Source organism: Hyla sarda, unplaced genomic scaffold (genome assembly GCF_029499605.1).
Source record: "Hyla sarda isolate aHylSar1 unplaced genomic scaffold, aHylSar1.hap1 scaffold_2303, whole genome shotgun sequence".
NCBI lineage: Eukaryota > Metazoa > Chordata > Amphibia > Anura > Hylidae > Hyla > Hyla sarda.
In genome coordinates, this window is record NW_026608984.1 from 25,243 (window position 1) to 44,765 (window position 19,523).

General features: G+C 45.9%; 9 non-coding genes across 9 annotated transcripts; all 9 read left to right on the plus strand.

Annotated features, from left to right (window-relative positions):
• The first annotated feature begins 11 nt into the window (after positions 1-11).
• LOC130322045 (U2 spliceosomal RNA) lies at positions 12-202 on the plus strand. The gene has a single exon (XR_008867641.1). It is a non-coding gene; the product is annotated as a U2 spliceosomal RNA (small nuclear RNA).
• Positions 203-2,282: 2,080 nt separating this feature from the next.
• LOC130322054 (U2 spliceosomal RNA) lies at positions 2,283-2,473 on the plus strand. The gene has a single exon (XR_008867649.1). It is a non-coding gene; the product is annotated as a U2 spliceosomal RNA (small nuclear RNA).
• Positions 2,474-4,563: 2,090 nt separating this feature from the next.
• Positions 4,564-4,754, plus strand: LOC130322046 (U2 spliceosomal RNA). The gene has a single exon (XR_008867642.1). It is a non-coding gene; the product is annotated as a U2 spliceosomal RNA (small nuclear RNA).
• Positions 4,755-6,836: 2,082 nt separating this feature from the next.
• Positions 6,837-7,027, plus strand: LOC130322047 (U2 spliceosomal RNA). The gene has a single exon (XR_008867643.1). It is a non-coding gene; the product is annotated as a U2 spliceosomal RNA (small nuclear RNA).
• A 2,085-nt stretch (positions 7,028-9,112) lies between these two features.
• Positions 9,113-9,303, plus strand: LOC130322048 (U2 spliceosomal RNA). The gene has a single exon (XR_008867644.1). It is a non-coding gene; the product is annotated as a U2 spliceosomal RNA (small nuclear RNA).
• A 2,092-nt stretch (positions 9,304-11,395) lies between these two features.
• On the plus strand, positions 11,396-11,586 carry LOC130322050 (U2 spliceosomal RNA). The gene has a single exon (XR_008867646.1). It is a non-coding gene; the product is annotated as a U2 spliceosomal RNA (small nuclear RNA).
• A 2,090-nt stretch (positions 11,587-13,676) lies between these two features.
• On the plus strand, positions 13,677-13,867 carry LOC130322052 (U2 spliceosomal RNA). The gene has a single exon (XR_008867647.1). It is a non-coding gene; the product is annotated as a U2 spliceosomal RNA (small nuclear RNA).
• A 2,056-nt stretch (positions 13,868-15,923) lies between these two features.
• Positions 15,924-16,114, plus strand: LOC130322053 (U2 spliceosomal RNA). Its single transcript, XR_008867648.1, has one exon. It is a non-coding gene; the product is annotated as a U2 spliceosomal RNA (small nuclear RNA).
• A 2,092-nt stretch (positions 16,115-18,206) lies between these two features.
• Positions 18,207-18,397, plus strand: LOC130322055 (U2 spliceosomal RNA). The gene has a single exon (XR_008867650.1). It is a non-coding gene; the product is annotated as a U2 spliceosomal RNA (small nuclear RNA).
• Positions 18,398-19,523: the final 1,126 nt, after the last annotated feature.

Here is a 19,523-nt window from a genome sequence, read left to right on the forward strand (position 1 = left end):
CTTTCACGGTTATCGCTTCTCGGCCTTTTGGCTAAGATCAAGTGTAGTATCTGTTCTTATCAGTTTAATATCTGATACGTCCCCTATCTGGGGACCATATATTAAATGGATTTTTGAGAACGGGGGCCGATTTCGAAGCTTGCTTCCGTCGCCCTATGCATTGACCCGATATGGCAGTATCTTCGGGTACAGTGCACCACCCCCTTACAGGGTTAAAAAGAAAGATTCCTACTTTCATTGCTACCTGCTTGCTGGCTAGCCAGCTAGCCAGCCCTGTGGGCCTTGCTGCTGCAGCCAAAAAACAAAAGGTGGTGCTGCTGCTGCTGCTTCTGCTGCTTCTGCTTGTGTCTGGCCGCTGTTGGAGCGTCCAGGCACAGGACTTCTGCTGCTGCTGACTAAATGGCCTCCTTAATTGGATCATTTGAGTAGCCAGCACACCTGTGCAGGTAGGGCATGACATGATAGGCAGCTGCCTTGATAGCGGGTGGGTGCTGAATGTTCCTAATTGACAAAATAAGATTAATGCTTATGAAGAAATATAAAATCTCATCCCTTCCCCAATATCGCGCCACACCCCTACCCCTTAATTCCCTGGTTGAACTTGATGGACATATGTCTTTTTTCGACCGTACTAACTATGTAACTATGTAACATAACATGGGGGGGGGTCTCCTGGCTGTTCACACAGGTGTGTCATTGCTGTACATTGACCATGCATTGCTTCTGTGGTATTGCAAAGGCAAAGACAAATGCTTCCAGCCATCCATTGCACTAATGGATTGGTCATCAGCTGGCTGTCTATGTCCCGCATCAATATAGACCAAAGTACAGAGGGTTAGGCTATGCTATTGTGCACCTACCTGATGCATCAGAAGGTGCGAGGCCCTTGCTAAATTCTGTGCACAGACTTTGAGATCTATACTTTAGACTGTATCTAAACCTGCTCCAACATGGACTGACATTCTGGCCTACTTTCAGCCGATGCGACTTGTCTGTCGCTGAACAGTCGCTTTTTATGTATTCAGCACCTATGTATAATGTTGTAAAAATGCTCTAGAAGCTAAAGTCGCAGAAATGTCACACATATTTGGCCTGCAACTTTCTGTGCGACAAATTCAGACAGGAAAAATCAGTATAAATCCTTAGAAAATTATCCCCCAGTGTCTCCATCTGCTGGCGGTATTGAATAAGCATTGCTGCACTGATGGGGTATGCATTAGACGAAAAAAAAGAAGAAAAAGAAGAATAATACGCCCAGAAAAGAGGCGAAAAGGAGAAAAACGTAAAAAAACGTGAAAAAAAAGTAAGAGGAAGAGAAGGGAAAAAAAGGTGGAAATGGGTTTAAAAGTGATTTCGGCGGAGAAATATATATATATATATATATATATATATATATATATATATATATACGCGCACACACACACATATATATAAACGTATTCTCCGTTGAGATATTGCAGCCGCTGCTGTGTCCAGGCCCAGGAGCCTTAGCACTGTGCTGTGATGTCACTCAATACCACTGACATCACTAGGTGTAAACAACATCTCTCCTTTGCTGTGTATGTGACTATGGAGCTGTTTGGTGATGTCGTCTATTATGGCCTTCATAGAAGCAACAGGAGATTGTTGCATCCATCTAGAACCCTCAGAACTACAGTGCTATGATGTCACTCACTTCCACAGGCCTTGCAGAGTGTAAACAACAACAACCCAGCTTTGTTGTGTATGTAACCATAGGGATTTGTGATGTCACCTAGAACCTTCACAGCAGCGACAGCTTTATGAGGAGCATCAGCACTGCTCTGCCTGAGCAGAACCATCACCGCCATAGGTTGTCAAATAACCCGGATTTAACCCACACAGGTAAGTCCAATGGGGTGCAGGCATGTCCTCTATGCTTACAGCTTCCCGTGGGTGTTGGTTTGATACCGTTTGGGGACAGCCAAGGAGGCATCTGCAGGCAACAAAGGTAGGTGTGTGCTTGTGTGTGTGTTTCCTATGCAGATCCTAAGCCCAGTGTCACATGCAAGTAGGAGGAGTAAGAAGGGTTCCTGGCAAATCCGGGTTATGGATTGCATTTAAAAAGGCCCCGTGGGAGTGCAATGGGCCCCTGTCTTGCTGCTTAGCAATAATGGTATGGGTTTAGGTTCTGCTGTGTGTACTGGTGGTTGACTGCCCCCCAGCCCAGAGTGTGCATGGAAAATTGTCTGGCAGCCTCCCTGACAGCAAGCAGTGATAGTGCCCATGAAGGGGACCTTGTTGGGCCCGCCCCTTTCACGGTTATCGCTTCTCGGCCTTTTGGCTAAGATCAAGTGTAGTATCTGTTCTTATCAGTTTAATATCTGATACGTCCCCTATCTGGGGACCATATATTAAATGGATTTTTGAGAACGGGGGCCGATTTCGAAGCTTGCTTCCGTTGCCCTATGCATTGACCCGATATGGCAGTATCTTCGGGTACAGTGCACCACCCCCTTACAGGGTTAAAAAGAAAGATTCCTACTTTCATTGCTACCTGCTTGCTGGCTAGCCAGCTAGCCAGCCCTGTGGGCCTTGCTGCTGCAGCCAAAAAACAAAAGGTGGTGCTGCTGCTGCTGCTTCTGCTGCTTCTGCTTGTGTCTGGCCGCTGTTGGAGCGTCCAGGCACAGGACTTCTGCTGCTGCTGACTAAATGGCCTCCTTAATTGGATCATTTGAGTAGCCAGCACACCTGTGCAGGTAGGGCATGACATGATAGGCAGCTGCCTTGATAGCGGGTGGGTGCTGAATGTTCCTAATTGACAAAATAAGATTAATGCTTATGAAGAAATATAAAATCTCATCCCTTCCCCAATATCGCGCCACACCCCTACCCCTTAATTCCCTGGTTGAACTTGATGGACATATGTCTTTTTTCGACCGTACTAACTATGTAACTATGTAACATAACATGGGGGGGGGGGGGGGGTCTCCTGGCTGTTCACACAGGTGTGTCATTGCTGTACATTGACCATGCATTGCTTCTGTGGTATTGCAAAGGCAAAGACAAATGCTTCCAGCCATCCATTGCACTAATGGATTGGTCATCAGCTGGCTGTCTATGTCCCGCATCAATATAGACCAAAGTACAGAGGGTTAGGCTATGCTATTGTGCACCTACCTGATGCATCAGAAGGTGCGAGGCCCTTGCTAAATTCTGTGCACAGACTTTGAGATCTATACTTTAGACTGTATCTAAACCTGCTCCAACATGGACTGACATTCTGGCCTACTTTCAGCCGATGCGACTTGTCTGTCGCTGAACAGTCGCTTTTTATGTATTCAGCACCTATGTATAATGTTGTAAAAATGCTCTAGAAGCTAAAGTCGCAGAAATGTCACACATATTTGGCCTGCAACTTTCTGTGCGACAAATTCAGACAGGAAAAATCAGTATAAATCCTTAGAAAATTATCCCCCAGTGTCTCCATCTGCTGGCGGTATTGAATAAGCATTGCTGCACTGATGGGGTATGCATTAGACGAAAAAAAAGAAGAAAAAGAAGAATAATACGCCCAGAAAAGAGGCGAAAAGGAGAAAAACGTAAAAAAACGTGAAAAAAAAGTAAGAGGAAGAGAAGGGAAAAAAAGGTGGAAATGGGTTTAAAAGTGATTTCGGCGGAGAAATATATATATATATATATATATATATATATATATATATATATATATATACGCGCACACACACACATATATATAAACGTATTCTCCGTTGAGATATTGCAGCCGCTGCTGTGTCCAGGCCCAGGAGCCTTAGCACTGTGCTGTGATGTCACTCAATACCACTGACATCACTAGGTGTAAACAACATCTCTCCTTTGCTGTGTATGTGACTTGGAGCTGTTTGGTGATGTCGTCTATTATGGCCTTCATAGAAGCAACAGGAGATTGTTGCATCCATCTAGAACCCTCAGAACTACAGTGCTATGATGTCACTCACTTCCACAGGCCTTGCAGAGTGTAAACAACAACAACCCAGCTTTGTTGTGTATGTAACCATAGGGATTTGTGATGTCACCTAGAACCTTCACAGCAGCGACAGCTTTATGAGGAGCATCAGCACTGCTCTGCCTGAGCAGAACCATCACCGCCATAGGTTGTCAAATAACCCGGATTTAACCCACACAGGTAAGTCCAATGGGGTGCAGGCATGTCCTCTATGCTTACAGCTTCCCGTGGGTGTTGGTTTGATACCGTTTGGGGACAGCCAAGGAGGCATCTGCAGGCAACAAAGGTAGGTGTGTGCTTGTGTGTGTGTTTCCTATGCAGATCCTAAGCCCAGTGTCACATGCAAGTAGGAGGAGTAAGAAGGGTTCCTGGCAAATCCGGGTTATGGATTGCATTTAAAAAGGCCCCGTGGGAGTGCAATGGGCCCCTGTCTTGCTGCTTAGCAATAATGGTATGGGTTTAGGTTCTGCTGTGTGTACTGGTGGTTGACTGCCCCCCAGCCCAGAGTGTGCATGGAAAATTGTCTGGCAGCCTCCCTGACAGCAAGCAGTGATAGTGCCCATGAAGGGGACCTTGTTGGGCCCGCCCCTTTCACGGTTATCGCTTCTCGGCCTTTTGGCTAAGATCAAGTGTAGTATCTGTTCTTATCAGTTTAATATCTGATACGTCCCCTATCTGGGGACCATATATTAAATGGATTTTTGAGAACGGGGGCCGATTTCGAAGCTTGCTTCCGTCGCCCTATGCATTGACCCGATATGGCAGTATCTTCGGGTACAGTGCACCACCCCCTTACAGGGTTAAAAAGAAAGATTCCTACTTTCATTGCTACCTGCTTGCTGGCTAGCCAGCTAGCCAGCCCTGTGGGCCTTGCTGCTGCAGCCAAAAAACAAAAGGTGGTGCTGCTGCTGCTGCTTCTGCTGCTTCTGCTTGTGTCTGGCCGCTGTTGGAGCGTCCAGGCACAGGACTTCTGCTGCTGCTGACTAAATGGCCTCCTTAATTGGATCATTTGAGTAGCCAGCACACCTGTGCAGGTAGGGCATGACATGATAGGCAGCTGCCTTGATAGCGGGTGGGTGCTGAATGTTCCTAATTGACAAAATAAGATTAATGCTTATGAAGAAATATAAAATCTCATCCCTTCCCCAATATCGCGCCACACCCCTACCCCTTAATTCCCTGGTTGAACTTGATGGACATATGTCTTTTTTCGACCGTACTAACTATGTAACTATGTAACATAACATGGGGGGGGGGGGGGGGGTCTCCTGGCTGTTCACACAGGTGTGTCATTGCTGTACATTGACCATGCATTGCTTCTGTGGTATTGCAAAGGCAAAGACAAATGCTTCCAGCCATCCATTGCACTAATGGATTGGTCATCAGCTGGCTGTCTATGTCCCGCATCAATATAGACCAAAGTACAGAGGGTTAGGCTATGCTATTGTGCACCTACCTGAGGCATCAGAAGGTGCGAGGCCCTTGCTAAATTCTGTGCACAGACTTTGAGATCTATACTTTAGACTGTATCTAAACCTGCTCCAACATGGACTGACATTCTGGCCTACTTTCAGCCGATGCGACTTGTCTGTCGCTGAACAGTCGCTTTTTATGTATTCAGCACCTATGTATAATGTTGTAAAAATGCTCTAGAAGCTAAAGTCGCAGAAATGTCACACATATTTGGCCTGCAACTTTCTGTGCGACAAATTCAGACAGGAAAAATCAGTATAAATCCTTAGAAAATTATCCCCCAGTGTCTCCATCTGCTGGCGGTATTGAATAAGCATTGCTGCACTGATGGGGTATGCATTAGACGAAAAAAAAGAAGAAAAAGAAGAATAATACGCCCAGAAAAGAGGCGAAAAGGAGAAAAACGTAAAAAAACGTGAAAAAAAAGTAAGAGGAAGAGAAGGGAAAAAAAGGTGGAAATGGGTTTAAAAGTGATTTCGGCGGAGAAATATATATATATATATATATATATATATATATATATATACGCGCACACACACACATATATATAAACGTATTCTCCGTTGAGATATTGCAGCCGCTGCTGTGTCCAGGCCCAGGAGCCTTAGCACTGTGCTGTGATGTCACTCAATACCACTGACATCACTAGGTGTAAACAACATCTCTCCTTTGCTGTGTATGTGACTATGGAGCTGTTTGGTGATGTCGTCTATTATGGCCTTCATAGAAGCAACAGGAGATTGTTGCATCCATCTAGAACCCTCAGAACTACAGTGCTATGATGTCACTCACTTCCACAGGCCTTGCAGAGTGTAAACAACAACAACCCAGCTTTGTTGTGTATGTAACCATAGGGATTTGTGATGTCACCTAGAACCTTCACAGCAGCGACAGCTTTATGAGGAGCATCAGCACTGCTCTGCCTGAGCAGAACCATCACCGCCATAGGTTGTCAAATAACCCGGATTTAACCCACACAGGTAAGTCCAATGGGGTGCAGGCATGTCCTCTATGCTTACAGCTTCCCGTGGGTGTTGGTTTGATACCGTTTGGGGACAGCCAAGGAGGCATCTGCAGGCAACAAAGGTAGGTGTGTGCTTGTGTGTGTGTTTCCTATGCAGATCCTAAGCCCAGTGTCACATGCAAGTAGGAGGAGTAAGAAGGGTTCCTGGCAAATCCGGGTTATGGATTGCATTTAAAAAGGCCCCGTGGGAGTGCAATGGGCCCCTGTCTTGCTGCTTAGCAATAATGGTATGGGTTTAGGTTCTGCTGTGTGTACTGGTGGTTGACTGCCCCCCAGCCCAGAGTGTGCATGGAAAATTGTCTGGCAGCCTCCCTGACAGCAAGCAGTGATAGTGCCCATGAAGGGGACCTTGTTGGGCCCGCCCCTTTCACGGTTATCGCTTCTCGGCCTTTTGGCTAAGATCAAGTGTAGTATCTGTTCTTATCAGTTTAATATCTGATACGTCCCCTATCTGGGGACCATATATTAAATGGATTTTTGAGAACGGGGGCCGATTTCGAAGCTTGCTTCCGTCGCCCTATGCATTGACCCGATATGGCAGTATCTTCGGGTACAGTGCACCACCCCCTTACAGGGTTAAAAAGAAAGATTCCTACTTTCATTGCTACCTGCTTGCTGGCTAGCCAGCTAGCCAGCCCTGTGGGCCTTGCTGCTGCAGCCAAAAAACAAAAGGTGGTGCTGCTGCTGCTGCTGCTTCTGCTGCTTCTGCTTGTGTCTGGCCGCTGTTGGAGCGTCCAGGCACAGGACTTCTGCTGCTGCTGACTAAATGGCCTCCTTAATTGGATCATTTGAGTAGCCAGCACACCTGTGCAGGTAGGGCATGACATGATAGGCAGCTGCCTTGATAGCGGGTGGGTGCTGAATGTTCCTAATTGACAAAATAAGATTAATGCTTATGAAGAAATATAAAATCTCATCCCTTCCCCAATATCGCGCCACACCCCTACCCCTTAATTCCCTGGTTGAACTTGATGGACATATGTCTTTTTTCGACCGTACTAACTATGTAACTATGTAACATAACATGGGGGGGGGGGGGGGTCTCCTGGCTGTTCACACAGGTGTGTCATTGCTGTACATTGACCATGCATTGCTTCTGTGGTATTGCAAAGGCAAAGACAAATGCTTCCAGCCATCCATTGCACTAATGGATTGGTCATCAGCTGGCTGTCTATGTCCCGCATCAATATAGACCAAAGTACAGAGGGTTAGGCTATGCTATTGTGCACCTACCTGATGCATCAGAAGGTGCGAGGCCCTTGCTAAATTCTGTGCACAGACTTTGAGATCTATACTTTAGACTGTATCTAAACCTGCTCCAACATGGACTGACATTCTGGCCTACTTTCAGCCGATGCGACTTGTCTGTCGCTGAACAGTCGCTTTTTATGTATTCAGCACCTATGTATAATGTTGTAAAAATGCTCTAGAAGCTAAAGTCGCAGAAATGTCACACATATTTGGCCTGCAACTTTCTGTGCGACAAATTCAGACAGGAAAAATCAGTATAAATCCTTAGAAAATTATCCCCCAGTGTCTCCATCTGCTGGCGGTATTGAATAAGCATTGCTGCACTGATTATGCATTAGACGAAAAAAAAGAAGAAAAAGAAGAATAATACGCCCAGAAAAGAGGCGAAAAGGAGAAAAACGTAAAAAAACGTGAAAAAAAAGTAAGAGGAAGAGAAGGGAAAAAAAGGTGGAAATGGGTTTAAAAGTGATTTCGGCGGAGAAATATATATATATATATATATATATATATATATATATATATATATACGCGCACACACACACATATATATAAACGTATTCTCCGTTGAGATATTGCAGCCGCTGCTGTGTCCAGGCCCAGGAGCCTTAGCACTGTGCTGTGATGTCACTCAATACCACTGACATCACTAGGTGTAAACAACATCTCTCCTTTGCTGTGTATGTGACTATGGAGCTGTTTGGTGATGTCGTCTATTATGGCCTTCATAGAAGCAACAGGAGATTGTTGCATCCATCTAGAACCCTCAGAACTACAGTGCTATGATGTCACTCACTTCCACAGGCCTTGCAGAGTGTAAACAACAACAACCCAGCTTTGTTGTGTATGTAACCATAGGGATTTGTGATGTCACCTAGAACCTTCACAGCAGCGACAGCTTTATGAGGAGCATCAGCACTGCTCTGCCTGAGCAGAACCATCACCGCCATAGGTTGTCAAATAACCCGGATTTAACCCACACAGGTAAGTCCAATGGGGTGCAGGCATGTCCTCTATGCTTACAGCTTCCCGTGGGTGTTGGTTTGATACCGTTTGGGGACAGCCAAGGAGGCATCTGCAGGCAACAAAGGTAGGTGTGTGCTTGTGTGTGTGTTTCCTATGCAGATCCTAAGCCCAGTGTCACATGCAAGTAGGAGGAGTAAGAAGGGTTCCTGGCAAATCCGGGTTATGGATTGCATTTAAAAAGGCCCCGTGGGAGTGCAATGGGCCCCTGTCTTGCTGCTTAGCAATAATGGTATGGGTTTAGGTTCTGCTGTGTGTACTGGTGGTTGACTGCCCCCCAGCCCAGAGTGTGCATGGAAAATTGTCTGGCAGCCTCCCTGACAGCAAGCAGTGATAGTGCCCATGAAGGGGACCTTGTTGGGCCCGCCCCTTTCACGGTTATCGCTTCTCGGCCTTTTGGCTAAGATCAAGTGTAGTATCTGTTCTTATCAGTTTAATATCTGATACGTCCCCTATCTGGGGACCATATATTAAATGGATTTTTGAGAACGGGGGCCGATTTCGAAGCTTGCTTCCGTCGCCCTATGCATTGACCCGATATGGCAGTATCTTCGGGTACAGTGCACCACCCCCTTACAGGGTTAAAAAGAAAGATTCCTACTTTCATTGCTACCTGCTTGCTGGCTAGCCAGCTAGCCAGCCCTGTGGGCCTTGCTGCTGCAGCCAAAAAACAAAAGGTGGTGCTGCTGCTGCTGCTTCTGCTGCTTCTGCTTGTGTCTGGCCGCTGTTGGAGCGTCCAGGCACAGGACTTCTGCTGCTGCTGACTAAATGGCCTCCTTAATTGGATCATTTGAGTAGCCAGCACACCTGTGCAGGTAGGGCATGACATGATAGGCAGCTGCCTTGATAGCGGGTGGGTGCTGAATGTTCCTAATTGACAAAATAAGATTAATGCTTATGAAGAAATATAAAATCTCATCCCTTCCCCAATATCGCGCCACACCCCTACCCCTTAATTCCCTGGTTGAACTTGATGGACATATGTCTTTTTTCGACCGTACTAACTATGTAACTATGTAACATAACATGGGGGGGGGGGGGGGTCTCCTGGCTGTTCACACAGGTGTGTCATTGCTGTACATTGACCATGCATTGCTTCTGTGGTATTGCAAAGGCAAAGACAAATGCTTCCAGCCATCCATTGCACTAATGGATTGGTCATCAGCTGGCTGTCTATGTCCCGCATCAATATAGACCAAAGTACAGAGGGTTAGGCTATGCTATTGTGCACCTACCTGATGCATCAGAAGGTGCGAGGCCCTTGCTAAATTCTGTGCACAGACTTTGAGATCTATACTTTAGACTGTATCTAAACCTGCTCCAACATGGACTGACATTCTGGCCTACTTTCAGCCGATGCGACTTGTCTGTCGCTGAACAGTCGCTTTTTATGTATTCAGCACCTATGTATAATGTTGTAAAAATGCTCTAGAAGCTAAAGTCGCAGAAATGTCACACATATTTGGCCTGCAACTTTCTGTGCGACAAATTCAGACAGGAAAAATCAGTATAAATCCTTAGAAAATTATCCCCCAGTGTCTCCATCTGCTGGCGGTATTGAATAAGCATTGCTGCACTGATGGGGTATGCATTAGACGAAAAAAAAGAAGAAAAAGAAGAATAATACGCCCAGAAAAGAGGCGAAAAGGAGAAAAACGTAAAAAAACGTGAAAAAAAAGTAAGAGGAAGAGAAGGGAAAAAAAGGTGGAAATGGGTTTAAAAGTGATTTCGGCGGAGATATATATATATATATATATATATATATATATATATATATATATATATATATACGCGCACACACACACATATATATAAACGTATTCTCCGTTGAGATATTGCAGCCGCTGCTGTGTCCAGGCCCAGGAGCCTTAGCACTGTGCTGTGATGTCACTCAATACCACTGACATCACTAGGTGTAAACAACATCTCTCCTTTGCTGTGTATGTGACTATGGAGCTGTTTGGTGATGTCGTCTATTATGGCCTTCATAGAAGCAACAGGAGATTGTTGCATCCATCTAGAACCCTCAGAACTACAGTGCTATGATGTCACTCACTTCCACAGGCCTTGCAGAGTGTAAACAACAACAACCCAGCTTTGTTGTGTATGTAACCATAGGGATTTGTGATGTCACCTAGAACCTTCACAGCAGCGACAGCTTTATGAGGAGCATCAGCACTGCTCTGCCTGAGCAGAACCATCACCGCCATAGGTTGTCAAATAACCCGGATTTAACCCACACAGGTAAGTCCAATGGGGTGCAGGCATGTCCTCTATGCTTACAGCTTCCCGTGGGTGTTGGTTTGATACCGTTTGGGGACAGCCAAGGAGGCATCTGCAGGCAACAAAGGTAGGTGTGTGCTTGTGTGTGTGTTTCCTATGCAGATCCTAAGCCCAGTGTCACATGCAAGTAGGAGGAGTAAGAAGGGTTCCTGGCAAATCCGGGTTATGGATTGCATTTAAAAAGGCCCCGTGGGAGTGCAATGGGCCCCTGTCTTGCTGCTTAGCAATAATGGTATGGGTTTAGGTTCTGCTGTGTGTACTGGTGGTTGACTGCCCCCCAGCCCAGAGTGTGCATGGAAAATTGTCTGGCAGCCTCCCTGACAGCAAGCAGTGATAGTGCCCATGAAGGGGACCTTGTTGGGCCCGCCCCTTTCACGGTTATCGCTTCTCGGCCTTTTGGCTAAGATCAAGTGTAGTATCTGTTCTTATCAGTTTAATATCTGATACGTCCCCTATCTGGGGACCATATATTAAATGGATTTTTGAGAACGGGGGCCGATTTCGAAGCTTGCTTCCGTCGCCCTATGCATTGACCCGATATGGCAGTATCTTCGGGTACAGTGCACCACCCCCTTACAGGGTTAAAAAGAAAGATTCCTACTTTCATTGCTACCTGCTTGCTGGCTAGCCAGCTAGCAGCCCTGTGGGCCTTGCTGCTGCAGCCAAAAAACAAAAGGTGGTGCTGCTGCTGCTGCTTCTGCTGCTTCTGCTTGTGTCTGGCCGCTGTTGGAGCGTCCAGGCACAGGACTTCTGCTGCTGCTGACTAAATGGCCTCCTTAATTGGATCATTTGAGTAGCCAGCACACCTGTGCAGGTAGGGCATGACATGATAGGCAGCTGCCTTGATAGCGGGTGGGTGCTGAATGTTCCTAATTGACAAAATAAGATTAATGCTTATGAAGAAATATAAAATCTCATCCCTTCCCCAATATCGCGCCACACCCCTACCCCTTAATTCCCTGGTTGAACTTGATGGACATATGTCTTTTTTCGACCGTACTAACTATGTAACTATGTAACATAACATGGGGGGGGGGGGGGGTCTCCTGGCTGTTCACACAGGTGTGTCATTGCTGTACATTGACCATGCATTGCTTCTGTGGTATTGCAAAGGCAAAGACAAATGCTTCCAGCCATCCATTGCACTAATGGATTGGTCATCAGCTGGCTGTCTATGTCCCGCATCAATATAGACCAAAGTACAGAGGGTTAGGCTATGCTATTGTGCACCTACCTGATGCATCAGAAGGTGCGAGGCCCTTGCTAAATTCTGTGCACAGACTTTGAGATCTATACTTTAGACTGTATCTAAACCTGCTCCAACATGGACTGACATTCTGGCCTACTTTCAGCCGATGCGACTTGTCTGTCGCTGAACAGTCGCTTTTTATGTATTCAGCACCTATGTATAATGTTGTAAAAATGCTCTAGAAGCTAAAGTCGCAGAAATGTCACACATATTTGGCCTGCAACTTTCTGTGCGACAAATTCAGACAGGAAAAATCAGTATAAATCCTTAGAAAATTATCCCCCAGTGTCTCCATCTGCTGGCGGTATTGAATAAGCATTGCTGCACTGATGGGGTATGCATTAGACGAAAAAAAAGAAGAAAAAGAAGAAGAATACGCCCAGAAAAGAGGCGAAAAGGAGAAAAACGTAAAAAAACGTGAAAAAAAAGTAAGAGGAAGAGAAGGGAAAAAAAGGTGGAAATGGGTTTAAAAGTGATTTCGGCGGAGAATATATATATATATATATATATATATATATATATATATATATATATATATACGCGCACACACACACATATATATAAACGTATTCTCCGTTGAGATATTGCAGCCGCTGCTGTGTCCAGGCCCAGGAGCCTTAGCACTGTGCTGTGATGTCACTCAATACCACTGACATCACTAGGTGTAAACAACATCTCTCCTTTGCTGTGTATGTGACTATGGAGCTGTTTGGTGATGTCGTCTATTATGGCCTTCATAGAAGCAACAGGAGATTGTTGCATCCATCTAGAACCCTCAGAACTACAGTGCTATGATGTCACTCACTTCCACAGGCCTTGCAGAGTGTAAACAACAACAACCCAGCTTTGTTGTGTATGTAACCATAGGGATTTGTGATGTCACCTAGAACCTTCACAGCAGCGACAGCTTTATGAGGAGCATCAGCACTGCTCTGCCTGAGCAGAACCATCACCGCCATAGGTTGTCAAATAACCCGGATTTAACCCACACAGGTAAGTCCAATGGGGTGCAGGCATGTCCTCTATGCTTACAGCTTCCCGTGGGTGTTGGTTTGATACCGTTTGGGGACAGCCAAGGAGGCATCTGCAGGCAACAAAGGTAGGTGTGTGCTTGTGTGTGTGTTTCCTATGCAGATCCTAAGCCCAGTGTCACATGCAAGTAGGAGGAGTAAGAAGGGTTCCTGGCAAATCCGGGTTATGGATTGCATTTAAAAAGGCCCCGTGGGAGTGCAATGGGCCCCTGTCTTGCTGCTTAGCAATAATGGTATGGGTTTAGGTTCTGCTGTGTGTACTGGTGGTTGACTGCCCCCCAGCCCAGAGTGTGCATGGAAAATTGTCTGGCAGCCTCCCTGACAGCAAGCAGTGATAGTGCCCATGAAGGGGACCTTGTTGGGCCCGCCCCTTTCACGGTTATCGCTTCTCGGCCTTTTGGCTAAGATCAAGTGTAGTATCTGTTCTTATCAGTTTAATATCTGATACGTCCCCTATCTGGGGACCATATATTAAATGGATTTTTGAGAACGGGGGCCGATTTCGAAGCTTGCTTCCGTCGCCCTATGCATTGACCCGATATGGCAGTATCTTCGGGTACAGTGCACCACCCCCTTACAGGGTTAAAAAGAAAGATTCCTACTTTCATTGCTACCTGCTTGCTGGCTAGCCAGCTAGCCAGCCCTGTGGGCCTTGCTGCTGCTGCTGCTTCTGCTGCTTCTGCTTGTGTCTGGCCGCTGTTGGAGCGTCCAGGCACAGGACTTCTGCTGCTGCTGACTAAATGGCCTCCTTAATTGGATCATTTGAGTAGCCAGCACACCTGTGCAGGTAGGGCATGACATGATAGGCAGCTGCCTTGATAGCGGGTGGGTGCTGAATGTTCCTAATTGACAAAATAAGATTAATGCTTATGAAGAAATATAAAATCTCATCCCTTCCCCAATATCGCGCCACACCCCTACCCCTTAATTCCCTGGTTGAACTTGATGGACATATGTCTTTTTTCGACCGTACTAACTATGTAACTATGTAACATAACATGGGGGGGGGGGGGGGGGGTCTCCTGGCTGTTCACACAGGTGTGTCATTGCTGTACATTGACCATGCATTGCTTCTGTGGTATTGCAAAGGCAAAGACAAATGCTTCCAGCCATCCATTGCACTAATGGATTGGTCATCAGCTGGCTGTCTATGTCCCGCATCAATATAGACCAAAGTACAGAGGGTTAGGCTATGCTATAGTGCACCTACCTGATGCATCAGAAGGTGCGAGGCCCTTGCTAAATTCTGTGCACAGACTTTGAGATCTATACTTTAGACTGTATCTAAACCTGCTCCAACATGGACTGACATTCTGGCCTACTTTCAGCCGATGCGACTTGTCTGTCGCTGAACAGTCGCTTTTTATGTATTCAGCACCTATGTATAATGTTGTAAAAATGCTCTAGAAGCTAAAGTCGCAGAAATGTCACACATATTTGGCCTGCAACTTTCTGTGCGACAAATTCAGACAGGAAAAATCAGTATAAATCCTTAGAAAATTATCCCCCAGTGTCTCCATCTGCTGGCGGTATTGAATAAGCATTGCTGCACTGATGGGGTATGCATTAGACGAAAAAAAAGAAGAAAAAGAAGAATAATACGCCCAGAAAAGAGGCGAAAAGGAGAAAAACGTAAAAAAACGTGAAAAAAAAGTAAGAGGAAGAGAAGGGAAAAAAAGGTGGAAATGGGTTTAAAAGTGATTTCGGCGGAGAAATATATATATATATATATATATATATATATATATATATATATACGCGCACACACACATATATATAAACGTATTCTCCGTTGAGATATTGCAGCCGCTGCTGTGTCCAGGCCCAGGAGCCTTAGCACTGTGCTGTGATGTCACTCAATACCACTGACATCACTAGGTGTAAACAACATCTCTCCTTTGCTGTGTATGTGACTATGGAGCTGTTTGGTGATGTCGTCTATTATGGCCTTCATAGAAGCAACAGGAGATTGTTGCATCCATCTAGAACCCTCAGAACTACAGTGCTATGATGTCACTCACTTCCACAGGCCTTGCAGAGTGTAAACAACAACAACCCAGCTTTGTTGTGTATGTAACCATAGGGATTTGTGATGTCACCTAGAACCTTCACAGCAGCGACAGCTTTATGAGGAGCATCAGCACTGCTCTGCCTGAGCAGAACCATCACCGCCATAGGTTGTCAAATAACCCGGATTTAACCCACACAGGTAAGTCCAATGGGGTGCAGGCATGTCCTCTATGCTTACAGCTTCCCGTGGGTGTTGGTTTGATACCGTTTGGGGACAGCCAAGGAGGCATCTGCAGGCAACAAAGATAGGTGTGTGCTTGTGTGTGTGTTTCCTATGCAGATCCTAAGCCCAGTGTCACATGCAAGTAGGAGGAGTAAGAAGGGTTCCTGGCAAATCCGGGTTATGGATTGCATTTAAAAAGGCCCCGTGGGAGTGCAATGGGCCCCTGTCTTGCTGCTTAGCAATAATGGTATGGGTTTAGGTTCTGCTGTGTGTACTGGTGGTTGACTGCCCCCCAGCCCAGAGTGTGCATGGAAAATTGTCTGGCAGCCTCCCTGACAGCAAGCAGTGATAGTACCCATGAAGGGGACCTTGTTGGGCCCGCCCCTTTCACGGTTATCGCTTCTCGGCCTTTTGGCTAAGATCAAGTGTAGTATCTGTTCTTATCAGTTTAATATCTGATACGTCCCCTATCTGGGGACCATATATTAAATGGATTTTTGAGAACGGGGGCCGATTTCGAAGCTTGCTTCCGTCGCCCTATGCATTGACCCGATATGGCAGTATCTTCGGGTACAGTGCACCACCCCCTTACAGGGTTAAAAAGAAAGATTCCTACTTTCATTGCTACCTGCTTGCTGGCTAGCCAGCTAGCCAGCCCTGTGGGCCTTGCTGCTGCAGCCAAAAAACAAAAGGTGGTGCTGCTGCTGCTTCTGCTGCTTCTGCTTGTGTCTGGCCGCTGTTGGAGCGTCCAGGCACAGGACTTCTGCTGCTGCTGACTAAATGGCCTCCTTAATTGGATCATTTGAGTAGCCAGCACACCTGTGCAGGTAGGGCATGACATGATAGGCAGCTGCCTTGATAGCGGGTGGGTGCTGAATGTTCCTAATTGACAAAATAAGATTAATGCTTATGAAGAAATATAAAATCTCATCCCTTCCCCAATATCGCGCCACACCCCTACCCCTTAATTCCCTGGTTGAACTTGATGGACATATGTCTTTTTTCGACCGTACTAACTATGTAACTATGTAACATAACATGGGGGGGGGGGGGGGGTCTCCTGGCTGTTCACACAGGTGTGTCATTGCTGTACATTGACCATGCATTGCTTCTGTGGTATTGCAAAGGCAAAGACAAATGCTTCCAGCCATCCATTGCACTAATGGATTGGTCATCAGCTGGCTGTCTATGTCCCGCATCAATATAGACCAAAGTACAGAGGGTTAGGCTATGCTATTGTGCACCTACCTGATGCATCAGAAGGTGCGAGGCCCTTGCTAAATTCTGTGCACAGACTTTGAGATCTATACTTTAGACTGTATCTAAACCTGCTCCAACATGGACTGACATTCTGGCCTACTTTCAGCCGATGCGACTTGTCTGTCGCTGAACAGTCGCTTTTTATGTATTCAGCACCTATGTATAATGTTGTAAAAATGCTCTAGAAGCTAAAGTCGCAGAAATGTCACACATATTTGGCCTGCAACTTTCTGTGCGACAAATTCAGACAGGAAAAATCAGTATAAATCCTTAGAAAATTATCCCCCAGTGTCTCCATCTGCTGGCGGTATTGAATAAGCATTGCTGCACTGATGGGGTATGCATTAGACGAAAAAAAAGAAGAAAAAGAAGAATAATACGCCCAGAAAAGAGGCGAAAAGGAGAAAAACGTAAAAAAACGTGAAAAAAAAGTAAGAGGAAGAGAAGGGAAAAAAAGGTGGAAATGGGTTTAAAAGTGATTTCGGCGGAGAAATATATATATATATATATATATATATATATATATATATATATATATATATATACGCGCACACACACACATATATATAAACGTATTCTCCGTTGAGATATTGCAGCCGCTGCTGTGTCCAGGCCCAGGAGCCTTAGCACTGTGCTGTGATGTCACTCAATACCACTGACATCACTAGGTGTAAACAACATCTCTCCTTTGCTGTGTATGTGACTATGGAGCTGTTTGGTGATGTCGTCTATTATGGCCTTCATAGAAGCAACAGGAGATTGTTGCATCCATCTAGAACCCTCAGAACTACAGTGCTATGATGTCACTCACTTCCACAGGCCTTGCAGAGTGTAAACAACAACAACCCAGCTTTGTTGTGTATGTAACCATAGGGATTTGTGATGTCACCTAGAACCTTCACAGCAGCGACAGCTTTATGAGGAGCATCAGCACTGCTCTGCCTGAGCAGAACCATCACCGCCATAGGTTGTCAAATAACCCGGATTTAACCCACACAGGTAAGTCCAATGGGGTGCAGGCATGTCCTCTATGCTTACAGCTTCCCGTGGGTGTTGGTTTGATACCGTTTGGGGACAGCCAAGGAGGCATCTGCAGGCAACAAAGGTAGGTGTGTGCTTGTGTGTGTGTTTCCTATGCAGATCCTAAGCCCAGTGTCACATGCAAGTAGGAGGAGTAAGAAGGGTTCCTGGCAAATCCGGGTTATGGATTGCATTTAAAAAGGCCCCGTGGGAGTGCAATGGGCCCCTGTCTTGCTGCTTAGCAATAATGGTATGGGTTTAGGTTCTGCTGTGTGTACTGGTGGTTGACTGCCCCCCAGCCCAGAGTGTGCATGGAAAATTGTCTGGCAGCCTCCCTGACAGCAAGCAGTGATAGTGCCCATGAAGGGGACCTTGTTGGGCCCGCCCCTTTCACGGTTATCGCTTCTCGGCCTTTTGGCTAAGATCAAGTGTAGTATCTGTTCTTATCAGTTTAATATCTGATACGTCCCCTATCTGGGGACCATATATTAAATGGATTTTTGAGAACGGGGGCCGATTTCGAAGCTTGCTTCCGTCGCCTTATGCATTGACCCGATATGGCAGTATCTTCGGGTACAGTGCACCACCCCCTTACAGGGTTAAAAAGAAAGATTCCTACTTTCATTGCTACCTGCTTGCTGGCTAGCCAGCTAGCCAGCCCTGTGGGCCTTGCTGCTGCAGCCAAAAAACAAAAGGTGGTGCTGCTGCTGCTGCTTCTGCTGCTTCTGCTTGTGTCTGGCCGCTGTTGGAGCGTCCAGGCACAGGACTTCTGCTGCTGCTGACTAAATGGCCTCCTTAATTGGATCATTTGAGTAGCCAGCACACCTGTGCAGGTAGGGCATGACATGATAGGCAGCTGCCTTGATAGCGGGTGGGTGCTGAATGTTCCTAATTGACAAAATAAGATTAATGCTTATGAAGAAATATAAAATCTCATCCCTTCCCCAATATCGCGCCACACCCCTACCCCTTAATTCCCTGGTTGAACTTGATGGACATATGTCTTTTTTCGACCGTACTAACTATGTAACTATGTAACATAACATGGGGGGGGGGGGGGGGTCTCCTGGCTGTTCACACAGGTGTGTCATTGCTGTACATTGACCATGCATTGCTTCTGTGGTATTGCAAAGGCAAAGACAAATGCTTCCAGCCATCCATTGCACTAATGGCTTGGTCATCAGCTGGCTGTCTATGTCCCGCATCAATATAGACCAAAGTACAGAGGGTTAGGCTATGCTATTGTGCACCTACCTGATGCATCAGAAGGTGCGAGGCCCTTGCTAAATTCTGTGCACAGACTTTGAGATCTATACTTTAGACTGTATCTAAACCTGCTCCAACATGGACTGACATTCTGGCCTACTTTCAGCCGATGCGACTTGTCTGTCGCTGAACAGTCGCTTTTTATGTATTCAGCACCTATGTATAATGTTGTAAAAATGCTCTAGAAGCTAAAGTCGCAGAAATGTCACACATATTTGGCCTGCAACTTTCTGTGCGACAAATTCAGACAGGAAAAATCAGTATAAATCCTTAGAAAATTATCCCCCAGTGTCTCCATCTGCTGGCGGTATTGAATAAGCATTGCTGCACTGATGGGGTATGCATTAGACGAAAAAAAAGAAGAAAAAGAAGAATAATACGCCCAGAAAAGAGGCGAAAAGGAGAAAAACGTAAAAAAACTTGAAAAAAAAGTAAGAGGAAGAGAAGGG